Consider the following 13,627-nt stretch of genomic DNA (forward strand, 5'->3'; position numbering starts at 1 on the left):
CATCTAGAAAGCTCCACCCTTCCTCTACCCCAAACCAACGTTTCCTGTATGCAGTGCTTTTTTCTGGGGGTACGCATACCCCTAAACATTTTGTGTACTTTGGTCCATTTACTATATTTATTTCCTCCGATTTGAACTATAAAATGGTGATTTTCTTGAGTTAAAAGGAGAGTACCCCTAAACTTTTTTTAAAAGAAAAAAAAGCACTGTCCCTACCTGGAGATGTTAGGGATTGAACCTGGGACCTCCTGCTTGTAAAGCAGATTGCCTAACACTGTGATATTGATATGTGTTTCATATTGTACAGTCATACCTCTAGTTACGTTCGCTGCGGGTTGAGTACGGGTTATGAACTTGCCGAACCTGAAAGTGCTGGAACGGGTTACTTCCGGCGATTTGCGCATGCACAGACGCGCCAAATGACATCACGTGCATGCGCAGAAGCACAGAATCACATGGCGAGCATGCGCAGATTTGGCGCTTCAGGTTCCATACTGCTCTGGATGCGAACGGGGCTCCGGAACAGATCCCATTCACATCCAGAGGTACCACTGTATTTGAAAGGAGATTGGGGTGGTTCTCTTAGAAATCAGGATAATGTGAAATGGAGATATGAATATGAACAGAGATGTTTCAACAAGATGTTTCAGACAGGTGCCTCAAAGTTCTGAAGAACTTTGAAGACTGAGGAGCAGTGCCCCAGGTAGGTGTGTTGTCAAGGTAACAGTGACCTGCCCTCCTTTGTGACATATTTTTCAATTCTGGCTTAAAAGTCACAAACCAGAGTTGTCCAGTCCAGGAGTCAGGAGGTAGAAAACCTAGGTTTTGGTTGTGTGTTTCTACAGAGAAACTTCATAATGTTAAAAATGTAAGTAGGATTTCTTCTGCTGCTACTCAAAACTTGGCATGAGGGGACTGGGGTCACCCATGTAGCCTTGGCTCTCTTGAAGGTCACCTGTTGCTCCCCTGTGATGCTGAGTCCAGACTTCATTTAATGCAGAGCTTTCCAAACTGTGTGTTGCGACACCTGCAGTGTGTATAGGTGTGTCATGCAAACGCTTGCTTGCTCCTCCCGGGGCTGGAAATGGGTTAGTTTAACCTCAGGTTTGCTAGTAAATCTGAATTACTGTTTCGCTAAATGATGTATATATTAAAAGTATGTCACCAGCATGAAAAGTTTGGAAAGCGCTGATTTAATGAGTCACATGAGGCCTGTCTTCACCACCTGCTGAGCTACAGAGACCAGTAGAATTATCTTGCTATCCTTTTCTTTGAGATCTAGACAAGACATGTGGAGTGAGATAGTCTGCCTGCCTGAGGCAGACCTCCCAAGTCACAGGGTCCTCAACTCCCAGCCCTGTCATAGAGCTGTTTCTCTGAGGAAGCCTCCACAGCCAACCTCAGGTGTGGAATATGTATTTGCCACCACCCCCCCTGAACCTTAAAGGGCTCGTTTATTGCTGCCATATGGCCAGTGACACTCCTGCCCCTTTGCTAAGTCCAGTTTGGCATCAGGCTTAAACAGACCCCTCCGGTTGTTGCTCCCACCACCACCAATCATACGTTGGATGGAAAAGTAGGTGCTGGGGTGAGGGTGCTGCGACAATTTCTTTCCCAAAATGCAGTCTCGACATAACTGTCAGCCATTGCATCTTGATTGCGGCAAATGGTAGAGGCCAGCAGTCATTGCTGGAGGGCACCCGATAATCTGATAACAGTGATGCTTGGGGTAGGTGGCAGCCCTAGTGGGGCCATATGGAACCCAGCAGCTGCCTGAGTCTGGGGTTGACTAGGGTTAGTGCTTTTTTTAAGGGGGGGACGCAGGGGGACGCATACCCCTAAACATTTTGTGAATCTGACGGGAGAAGAAACTAATTTATTTTTTAAATTTTTTTTAGCTTCTCTAGCACAGTGAATTGTCAGTTCCGTTGCTACCCCCGATGGCGGGCTCATTTCCTGTCACAATGTTTCCCGAGTCTCAGACAGAATGAGAGTACCTACCAGGGCCGGTCCTACGGCCAGGCTGGGTGGTGCAGGGCGCTAGGGCGCTGGGGGTGTGTGTGTGTGCCGCGCTGAGAAACGGGGCGGGGGGGGGCGCCGGAGGGATCATCGCGCCACGGCGCCAGGGCGCCAGATATGCTTAAGACGGCCCTGGTACCTACCCCTAAACATTTTTTTAGGGGAGGAAAAAGCGCTGCTTGTATGGTTAGAAAGTGAGACATTGTTTTCTCTTTGAAAACAGTGAACAATGGTACCTCGGTTTAAGTACACAATTGGTTCCAGAAGTCTGTACTTAACCTGAAGCGTACTTAACCTGAAGTGAACTTTCCCATTGAAAGTATTGGAAAGTGGATTAATCCGTTCCAGACAGGTCCACAGAGTACTTAAACTGAAGCGTACTTAACCTGAAGCAAACTTTCCCATTGAAAGTAATGGAAAGTGGATTAATCCGTTCCAGACAGTCCGCGGAATACTTAAAGTGAAGCGTACTTAACCTGAAGCGAACTTTCCCATTGAAAGTAATGGAAAGTGGATTAATCTGTTCCAGACGGGTCTGCAGAGTACTTAAACTGAAAGTACTCAAACCGAGGCATACTTAAACTGAGGTATGACTGTATTACATGTGGTGTTTTGTTTTTTTCTCATTTCCAAGTCTCAAACCACTCTTTGTTTCGCCGATCCTGCTTCACTGTGTCAAGGCACAGATCTCCAACAGATCTGCCCATGATTTGGGGGTGTCACAGAACAGATGCACACCCCTACTATTAAGCATTTTGGCTGATAGCCCCAGGTAGATCCTTGAAAATGTTGACAGGTGCACATTAGAGCCCAAGGTGCTCGCTTGTTTGGGTTTGGAAAGACAGGCAAGCATAATAGAGCTTCGGCACAAAAAATATATATTACACACTGGTTTCAGAAGCGTTTGGAAGCAGGCTAGTTCTGATGGCTGCAGGTCAGCAGTGTGAAAGCAGCTTCTATCTGTACAAATTCCAAGTAAATGGGCATAATCTGTCTGTTGTGGAAAAGAACCAATCTGCATTTCCCACTTCCTCCTATACCCAGTCCCTTGTTCCTTATGGCTGTGGCAGCAAAGATAGAAGGCTGCCACACCATCTGGTTCATCCTAAAAGGAAATGGGAGTGGTTGCAGCTCCATTTTCAAGACAAGTGGCTGCCCAGCCTGCTGCTGCACGATCCCTTAGCACAGGGGTCAGCAAACTTTTTCAGCGGGGGCCAGTCCACTCTCAGACCTTGTGGGGGGCCGGACTATATTTGGGGGAGGGAATGACGCAAGAGCACCACAATCTCCGGTGGCTGCTTACCTGTGTCTTGTGAGCAGCAGGGGCTGGCGTTGGCGGAAGGAATGATGAGCGGCGTGCGAAAGGGCTCCGGAGAGGGGCTGCTTAAAATGGCGGCCACTCGAGCGCTGCTGCTGCTGCTGCTGCTGACACCAACAAAGCCCAGCCCCCTTCCTCCTCTAGGCAGGGCGGGGAGAAGCCAGGAGGAGGGAGGGAGGAGGTGCCGCCGCCGTGTGTGGGAGAGGGAAAGAACGCACGCTCTGGCAATCCACACGTCCGCAGGCCGGATCCAGAAGGCAATTGGGCCTGATCCAGCCCGTGGGCCTTAGTTTGCTGACCCATGCCTCAGCATAACCACTGTTTGGTGTTCTTCCTATGTATTTCTCCCGCTTCCAAACTGCACTCCAAGCTGCAGTTTTTCTGAGATCAGCAGTAGTTCTAAATCCACCCTGTGATGGAAGGAATAAAGAGGTAGGTGTTTTATTTACACACGCACACTCATTGGGACCCGCCAACATCTGCCCAAAGGTCGGGTGCTGATGCCACTGGTCCCTTGTGACGCATTTGCTAGTGTAATGCTCTCCCCTCCCTAACCCACCCCTAAACACTGGACATGACATCTTCCTATGTTAGCAATAAAAAATATTTGGTTCTGCTGATCATACTGATGCTTAATCAATGTTTGGTAATAATGGATGGTGGGAGCTCTGTTGTGAAGGATGCATTAATTTTCCGGGCCTGCGATGATCTTTCTCCTTTTGCAGCATCCTTGCCAGTCATGCCATCAAGTAGCTCTCTTAATGGATGTTGCACATCTAACCCTTAACAGTTGGAAGAAAAATGGCTTTGTTAATGGGCAGCGCAAGACAGAGCTTTGCATTCAAAACAGAGCTGCAAAATTAAGTGGTGGAAGGGCATTGGCCCTTGTATAACACCAAGCCCATTGTCTGCAGTTGGGATTTTTAAGGCGGTTTGTTAATAGGGCAATAAAAACGGAGTAGTTAATAGCCAGGATTTTCATTTTTTCCTCAAGGCTGTTTGGATATTTCCCCTATGGGAGCACATGTTTAATGTTTAATAAAAGGAATCATGTTTGCAGTTAAACCAATATTCTTAGGGTGGTTTTTAGCTAGGTTTTACTCAGACTGGACTTGTTGAAATGAATGGACCAAACTTAAGTCATGTTCATTAATTCCAATGGTTTACTCCAAGTAAAACATAGTTGAACGCCACCCTTACTGCTTTCCTGCCTGAGATCATCACTGTCTGTTTATTCGTGTGCCAATTTCCCAGAAACTTGTTCTGAAAGTGATTCACGGCATATTAAATGGCTAGTAAGTAAAACAATGCAGGAAATGTATGCGAAATAATTAGAAATAACCATAATAGCAGTGAGCATTTAAAAAACAAACAAACCCAAACACCCAACCTCCACAACATCAGCTTTTACATAACGTCACCTTTTAGTTCAGCTATGTACATTTCTCCGCTGAAAATAGGGACGTTCTATTCTACATCAGGAAACCTCTTCTGCATTTGATCTTGCTGAATATATGTATATGTCATAGACATATATACATTACTCACCATGAGCCAATGGCAACCTCTCTGCTGAACCTACGTCACTGGATTCTTGTAAAGAAAAAATGTGTGAGGGAAGGGATCGTGTGCAACATCTTCCACTGATAAATTGAATGAAATATTCTTTTCTTCTTCTTTGGCGATCACTCGTAGCCAAGTAAGATTGTCTTCCATAAACATGGTTTTAACAATGGGTCCATAATTGACTGTGGAGGCCAATTCTGGATCCACACGTCCTTCCACAGTGGGGACATTGGTTTCCAGGTGGGAGTTGATCACGGTGTGGATTTGCCAAGCATGCCTTCCTCTTAGCACGTGTCTCCCTTGCGTCCTGAGATCGAGTTTCCTCAAAGCCCATGACACCTTTGGTAAAGGCTGTTCTCCAACTGGATTGCTCGCAGGCCAGTGTTTCCCAGTTGTCAGTGTTTATACTACATTTTTTAGTGATAAGCTATCTTGAGTCCTGTCAGGGGAAAAGGTGGGGTATCACCATCATAACCAAGTGGATTGGTGACCTCTTCCTTCAAAATTATAGGAAGGGCATCATATGCCAGCTTCACCATTTCCTTCATTTGGTGTAGGTATTTTATTTTCAGTCTAAAATCCATTTTTGCCCCTACGCACAAACCCCACTTTTAATTGTTCTCCAAGACATGGAGGGGAGGAAAAAGGGAAAGTGGGACATTCCGGTATCAAATCAGAAACCGGGATGGCTTATGTAATTCTCGAATTGTCCCTGGAAAATTGGGACACTTGGAGGGTATGGACCAAGGTCTCTAGAGAGCTACGCCCTATGTCTACGCCTATTGGCCAAATGTCTTCTCTTGTCTCCAGCACATCTATTTCCCATAAGGTTTTCCCAGAACGGAATTCAGCAGCGCTCGTGTTTGCCAGGTATCAGCAAAGATATGCTTGCAGATTGCAAGGACACAGGAAATTGTCTTGTGCTGAGCCAGACCACCAATGGTCCATCTCAGTCTTCTTCTTCTTCTTCTTCTTCTTCTTCTTCTTCTTCTTCTTCTTCTTCTTCTTCTTCTTCTTCTTCTTCTTCTTCTTCTTCTTCTCTCGTAGCCAAGTGTCAGGGAGAATTCGGAGGAGGAAGTGACAGAAGTGGCGGAGCAGGGGGTCGGGGATGCTGTGGAGCCTTTCAACTGGCCAGAAACAGAGGAAGCGGAAGAGTGGGAGGAGATTAGCCATGAGGAGGAAGGGCTCAGGGATGTTGCAGAGCCTTTCCACCGCCCAGAGGCCCGGAAAGGGAGCTCAGACTCTGGAAGGGAGGGGGCTTTCAAGTCAGCACAGACGAGGGAAATGAAATGTAAGGGTCAAAGACATCACACGCGATTTCTCCCGCCTACTTTGCATGGGAATTGAAGAAAGCCACTCCCTGAATCTGACTCAACGGGTTCAGACGCATAATCCTGAACCATAGCTGTTTCTTGTACATATGTAATAAAGACTGAGAAATATCAAGCTGACTGTGCTGGGGTGTTAATGCGAAGGGGAGACAACACCTTTACACCAAGTAAGATTTGTTGTTGTTGTTGTTGTTGTTTAGTCGTTTAGTCGTGTCCGACTCTTCGTGACCCCATGGACCATAGCACGCCAGGCACTCCTGTCTTGCACTGCCTCCCGCAGTTTGGTCAAACTCATGTTCGTAGCTTCGAGAACACTGTCCAACCATCTTGTCCTCTGTCGTCCCCTTCTCCTAGTGCCCTCAATCTTTCCCAACATCAGGGTCTTTTCCAAGGATTCTTCTCTTCTCATGAGGTGGCCAAAGTATTGGAGCCTCAGCTTCACGATCTGTCCTTCCAGGGAGCACTCAGGGCTGATTTCCTTAAGAATGGATAGGTTTGATCTTCTTGAAGATAGTCTTCCATAAACACGGTTTTAAAAGTGAGTCGGTAAGTGACTGTGGAGGCTAATTCTGGATCCACACATCCTTCCATAGTGGAGACATACGTTTCTGGGTGGGAGCTGATCATGGTGAGGTTTTCCCAAATGTGCCTTCCTCTTAGCACTTTCCCCCCTTTCGTCCTAAGTTTGAGCGTCTTCAAAGCCCATGACTCCTTTAGTAAAGGCTGTTCTCCAACTGGAGCGCTTGCAGACCAGTGTTTCCCAGTTGTTGTTGTTTATCCTACATGTTTTTAGATTTGCCTTGAGAGAGTCTTTGAACCTCTTTTGTTGACCACCAGCATTACGCTTTCCATTTTTAAGTTCGGAATAGAGTAGTTGCTTTGGAAGATGATAATATGGCATCCGCACAACATGACCAGTCCAACAAAGTTTATGTTGAAGAATCATTGCTAGTGTCCATCTAAGTATTCTGTACACTGGCCAGCAGCCCCTCTCCAGGGTTTCAAGCAGGAGATACCTGGAATTGAACCTGGGACTTTTTACATGCAAAGCAGATGTTCTAGGACCAGCCCTACTTGTCAACGTTTGCCGTAAATAAATGATTTGAAACTAGAATTATCCTTCTCAGAAATGTCAGCTTGTCAAGGCAAGATTCAGGCACGGCTCAGCAGTAGCTCACAAGGTACCAGCAAAGTCACTCTTTATTCAGAGAAACAAAACAGTGCAAGGCTAAGGAGCATCTTTGTCATTTTGAGAATCCTGTGGTTGGAGTACCTTCCCAGACATACGCTTGCTAGGGGGAAATTTTCCATGTGAGCAGATAAGTAACTGCATGAAATAGTGGAGTAATATAAGGGGTAATTGGACCCGTCTTTAAAAGACTCTGTTATGAGGCGAATGACTGCAGTCGCCTACCACTAAATTCATTCCATTTGAAATGGCTTATGGGCAGTAAAAAAAATTATGAACACAGTGAGCTTTGGTATCCTATGAAACTGCAGAATGGAATGGAATGGAATGGAATGGAATGATGAGGCTCTGAAAATGCAGCCTAGGTTTTTCTGGAGACTTTGGGATACATTTTGTTTTATGAACTGACTAAAATAAGAATTTTAAGCACATGCATGCAAAATGTTAAGAACTGCTCCATCTCAGGTCAAGTTGTGAGAGCAAACGGTCTAGATTTATCTACACCAGGCTGTAGGGTACTACATGAAGTCGCTTCTGGTTCATTTGAAGAATTAGGGAGAAAACAAAACAGAGCACCATTCTCTTGCACAGCCTCTGTTGAAACAAAATGGAAGCTGGGTGAGCGGTGCTGGGTGTGCTTCTAGGTGTCCTTCTCCTGAGGACCTCCAGATGGTTTTGAATACAACTCCCAGCAGCCAGAGGCAGCATGGTTGATGGGATCTGTAGTCCAAAACATTTGGAGGGCACAAAGCTGGAGAAGACTGTCCTGGAAAGAGAACTAGCCTTTGATGTCCTTAGAATTCCACCCATCTTCAAATTCTTAGTATGTGACTTAGGAGTAGCAATATTTTTCAAAATAACTTTCGTTTTCTTTCTAAGTGTTGTTTTTTGTTTGGGGGGGGGGTAGCCGGAAATGGAAAGTGGAAAGGTAATGATGTACTAGCTTAAAAGGAGCAGAATGTATTTCTGAAAGTGCTTTTATGGAAAGAAATTATACATACCGAGAGCTTTAGCCTAGAAATGGTGTGACAAGCTAAAGAGATAGCAGGCATTCAAGTGAATTGATCTGAAAAATCACCTACAATCCCAAATTATGCAAGAAAGCAAAACTTCAAATGGGGAAGGTTGAATAATACTTAGAACTCTTCGGTTTCTCATATTTCTGAAAACCTTAGGAGATAGTTTAGGCTGGAAGAGAGGGTGACAGACCCTCCAAATGTCCCTATTTTCCAGGAACAGTCCCAGATTTACAGAAGCCGTCCCAGTTTCTGATTTGATCCGGGAATGTCCTGCTTTTCCTTAGGACGTCCCTATTTTCATCAGAAAAATGTTGGAGGGGGCGACTCTATTTTCATTGGAGAAATGTTGGTGGGTATGGGGTGAGTGTGCCCCAAGGTAGCTCAGTGAGAATCATGGCTACATGGAGATTTGAACCTGTGTCTCCGCAGCCCTAATCCAACACTGTAACCCAGGGGTAGCCAACAGAGTACTTTCCAGATGTTGGCGAACTACAGTTCTCATCATTCCTGGCCATTCCTGCCTAATGCAACTTGTAGTTCAAGAACATATGGAAGGCATTATATTGACTACCCCTGCTCTAACCATTGCATTGCAGGGGGTTGGACTAGATGCCCTTTAGAGTCCCTTCCAGTTTTATAATTCTATGAACACTGGCTCTCCTCCCCCCCCCAATATGATGATTTAGTAGCTTTCTTTGGGAATGGGGAAGCTGTTTGGAATCCTTCCTATGGAAACAGATGGCCAGGATTTTCTTTACAACTTCACTTATAAAATGTAGCATTTTTATCAATACCACAACAGGCTAAACAATACTCCTAGTTGTCAAAGGTAATCTAGCACCTGATTATTGTCCCTTTTCTGATGAATATATATCCCACACATTCCAATGGGTGTATGTGTGTTGTACACATATAGTCCCAAAAGGCACGAGGCCAGGACATCATACAGTGGTACCTGGGGTTACAAACACATCGGGTTACAAACGCTTCGGGTTACAAACTCCACTAACCTGGAAGTAGTACCTTGGGTTAAGAACTCTGCTAACCCGGAAGTAGTACCTTGGGTTAAGAACTTTACCTCAGGATGAGAACAGAAATCGCATGCTGGCGGTGCGGCGGCAGCAGGAGGCCCCATTAGCGAAAGCGTGCCTCAGGTTAAGAATGGTTTTGGGTTAAGAACGGACCTCTGGAATGAATTAAGTTCATAACCCGAGGTACCAATGTATATTCTTTGTAAATATTTTCTTAGTTTAAAAAGGGTTGGTGTGATATCTACTATAAATGCTCCATTTCTCCATGTTTAATAGGTCATATTCACTTAAAACATTCAGCCCTGAGGCTAGCAGTTGTGCTCCTGGATTGCTAACATCACTCTTTGGCTTCTTTTCATCTTCTCTTTCCCACCCTCCCAATGCTTTCCTACCCCTCCAAAAAAATCCCTTTTAAAACTTGAGTCTGGAAATGTGCAGAATGAATGGGTTGACCTGTGGGGATGTATAGTCTAGAATCAAGGCTGGTCGTTTGATCCTTATCTTTGTTTTCATTCCTCAGTCCAAGAACGTAAGGCTGGGAGATAAACCATGATAAAAGAGCGATATTACCAAGGAAATAGAACTGTCATTGCTCAGTGATAAGTGCAGTGCTTTGCATGCAAAGGTGCTCCCAGGTCTGGTCTCTGGCATTTCCAGGGCTGGGCTGGGAGAGACCCCAACTCAGAGCCACTGAGCCACTGCCATTCAGTATGACAATAGGAAGCTAGATAAACCCACTGTGTGACTTGGTAAAAGATAACCGCCAGTGTTGCTAACTGCAGTGGTACCTTGGTTCTCAAACGCCTTGGTACACAAACAACTTGGAACCCAAACACTGCAAACCCAGAAATAAGTGCAGAGCCGTCTTTCCCATAGGACTTAGTGGCGCGTTGCGCCAGGGTGCCAGCCTCTCAAGGGTGCCCCAGCAAGTGGGGGAGCTGCGCAGCTTTGCCGGCGGCCTCCCCTTTCCCTGCAGGCCTGCCAGCTGTGCCCTATCAACCATATGGCTGGCAGGCGTGCAGCTTCCTTCCCAAACCTCCACAGGAGGAGAGCGATCCCCACAGAGGCTTAGGATGGAAGCTGCGCCCCACCAACCATATGGCTGGCGGGCGCACAGCTTCCCTCCCAAGCCTCTGCAGGGATCCCTCTCCCGCAGCGGCATGGGGGAGAGTTGTGCCCCCCCCAGGTGGCTGGCAGTGCAGTACTATCCCTGGTAATTTGAGGGCGCTGGGCGGATATTTGCACCCCAGTGCCGCATCTGCTAAATATGGCCCTGAGTAAGTGTTCCGGCTTGCAAACCTTTTTCGGAAGCCGAACGTGCTCCGTTTCGAGTGTTAGCCTCCGATTTGAATGTTACGCTGAGGTCTGCCTGTTTTTGCTATTTATTTTGCGTTTTTGTTTTTGCGGCTTTTTTGTTTCGTTTTTGTGACTGTGTGGAACCCAGTTCAGCTACTGATTGATTGTGTGACGGCTGCACATTGTTTATTGCTTTCATTTTATGGACCAATGGTCTCGTTAGATAGTAAAATTCATGTTAAATGGCTGTTTTAGGGGTTGTTTTTAAAAGTCCGGAACGGATTAATCCGTTTCGCATCACTTTCTATGGGAAAGGGCGCCTTGGTTTTGGAATGCTTTAGTTTTGGAACGGACTTCCGGAATGGATTAAGTTTGAGAACCAAGGTACCACTGTATTGAATTGGAAAGATTTTATTTTGTAGGACTTCTTGTTAAATGTGGGAAACACTGTGCTTGGCAGTTCCGTCTCATTTCGCCTTGTCATACTCGACAAGGATTCTTCTGTTACTATTTAAGTGGGAAAGACTGGTCCAATGGTTTTGGCTGAAAATTAATGTTCTGCTGCCCTGCTCTCATCCCCCACCATAGGCATACTTGTGTCTTATACAAGCTGGCTGCCTTGCCCCCAGGATTGAGGGGGCCGCGCCACACAATGTACTGATGTAATACACACACATCATGTGCCATGCACTCGTGTCGTGCAAAAATGCTGATGTGTCGTGTGCTCACTGGCATGCCACACAGGCTTCACGATTAAGGTGAGCATGTCATACAGCATGCAGGCAGCGCCACTGTGGTTTTTTTTGGGGGGGGGGGCTAGCTCCCTTGTTGAAAATTTTGGAGGACCCTCGCCCCCCAGTCCCTCCAAATGCCACCTATGGTCTTATAGTATGATGAGCAGTTCAACAATAGCACGTTTACAGCGCAGGCTTATACAGGTTTACTCAGAAGTAAGCCTCACTGAGTTCTGTGGGACTTAGACCTCAGCCAGCGAGTGCTCTATTTCTCCTGCAAAACAGGCAGCCTCATTTAAACAAGTGAGGATTGTGTGGAACTACAGGTAAAAGGTAAAGGTAAATGACCCCTGACTGTTAAGTCCAGTCGCAGACGACTCTAGGGTTGCGGCGCTCATCTCGCTTTACAAGCCGAGGGAACCGGCGTTTGTCCACAGGCAGCTTCCGGGTCATGTGGCCAGCATGACTAAGCCGCGCCTGGTGAAACCAGAGCAGCGCTCAGAAATGCCGTTTACTTTCCCACCAGAGCGGTACCTATTTATCTACTTGCACTTTGACGTGCTTTCGAACTGCTAGGTTGGCAGGAGCTGGGACAAAGCAACGGGAGCTCACTCCGACACGGGGATTCAAACTGCTGACCTTCTGATCTGCAAGCCCAAGAGGCTCAGTGGTTTAGACCACAGTGCCACCCGCGTCTACATGGAACTACAGAGAGACCCCCCAAAAAGAGTGGCCAATGGGAGTTCAGTGAACTGCTGAAGTGCCTTTTGCAAAAGCACAGGTACCTGTTTTATTTAATTCCACAGCTGAGGCACTTTTCTTCAGGTATTGGCACCCTCAGCCTCAAGTAATTTCCTGGACTGATCCTGCTGAGAGGCCAATAATTTACCTGCACCACAGACTCCAGTTTTCCCTGGTTCTCCCTTTCAGCCACCAGTATAATTTTCCAGTTGTACATCCAACTTAAAATAAGTAGTAAAAGTCAACCATCCTCTTGCCCGTTCGTACGTACAGTGGTACCTCTACTTACAAATAACTCTACTTACAAATTTTTCTACTTACAAATGGAGCTCCGTCCGCCATCTTGGATGCGGTTTAGATAGGGTTTTTTCTACTTACGAATTTTTAGATAGAGTTGCTTCGACTTACGAATTTTTTCTCCCAATGCATTCCTATGGGATTCGACTTACAAATTTTTTCGACTTACAAATGTGTGTTCGGAACACATTAAATTCGTAAGTAGAGGTACCACTGTACTTTTTGTTTCCTCCTTTAACTTTTGTGCATCATTGGCTATCTTAGAAACACCACACAATGTGCTGGAAGTGTAAAGACATTTCACTTACTTGGCTGGTTTGAGGAGGGAACTGGAAGTTCCCTTTTATTGTTTTTAAAATATCAAACTACGGCTACAATTAAATGCCGACTTCCTGTGTGTTGGCTTTGTGGGGTTTTTTTGGCATCTGTCTATGCTATAGCAGGTTGAAAGGAAAGATTTGAAAGGAATGGAAGTGTTATTTCCACATTAACCAGACCAAATTATTTGTAAGATCTCTACCCCAATCCTTGCCTGTGTGGGAGAACAGAGCAAATAAGAGAAAAGATATCAGCTTTATTCTCATACTTGAATAATAATAATAATCTGTTAATGTGTAATTTCCCACTTTTTTCAACTTGTGATCAAAGGCAACCTGCCAGCTATGTAGGTGGGTTTATAAACGTTTGTTTTTTACGGCTTCCCTGAAACACAAAATGTTGAGGAAATGTCAAACACAGAGCATTGCCATCTTGGGTTTGTTGAGTTACAAGTTGTGCAGGCTTGCTTGATCGGCATTGAACCATCACAATAATATTGGTTTGGCTGGGGCTGTTGGAAATTGTAGTCCAAAACACCTGGAGAGCACCAGGTTGTTGAAGGCTGGTACAGAATAGCACAGTGATGGGCAACCTTTTGAGCTTGGTGTGTCAAAATTCGCCAAAAAAACGAGCATAACTTGGGTGGTGTGTCACTTCGAGAAAAAAAAACCATAATTTCACGATATTTATAGCTTAAATAACAAAAATGTATATTGTAATATATAACTGTATTTAATAAACCAAAAACTAATTATTTAACCAAACCAA

The 13,627-nt window shown here is 45.6% G+C and overlaps 1 protein-coding gene across 5 annotated transcripts in view; it reads left to right on the top strand.

The window, feature by feature from the left end:
- The window catches only part of MARCHF3 (membrane associated ring-CH-type finger 3), a 160,218-nt gene that overhangs the window by 62,466 nt on the left and 84,125 nt on the right, over window positions 1-13,627 (top strand). The window lies entirely within an intron of this gene.

The sequence above is a fragment of the Zootoca vivipara genome, chromosome 11, assembly GCF_963506605.1.
Source record: "Zootoca vivipara chromosome 11, rZooViv1.1, whole genome shotgun sequence".
Taxonomy (NCBI): Eukaryota; Metazoa; Chordata; class Lepidosauria; order Squamata; family Lacertidae; genus Zootoca; species Zootoca vivipara.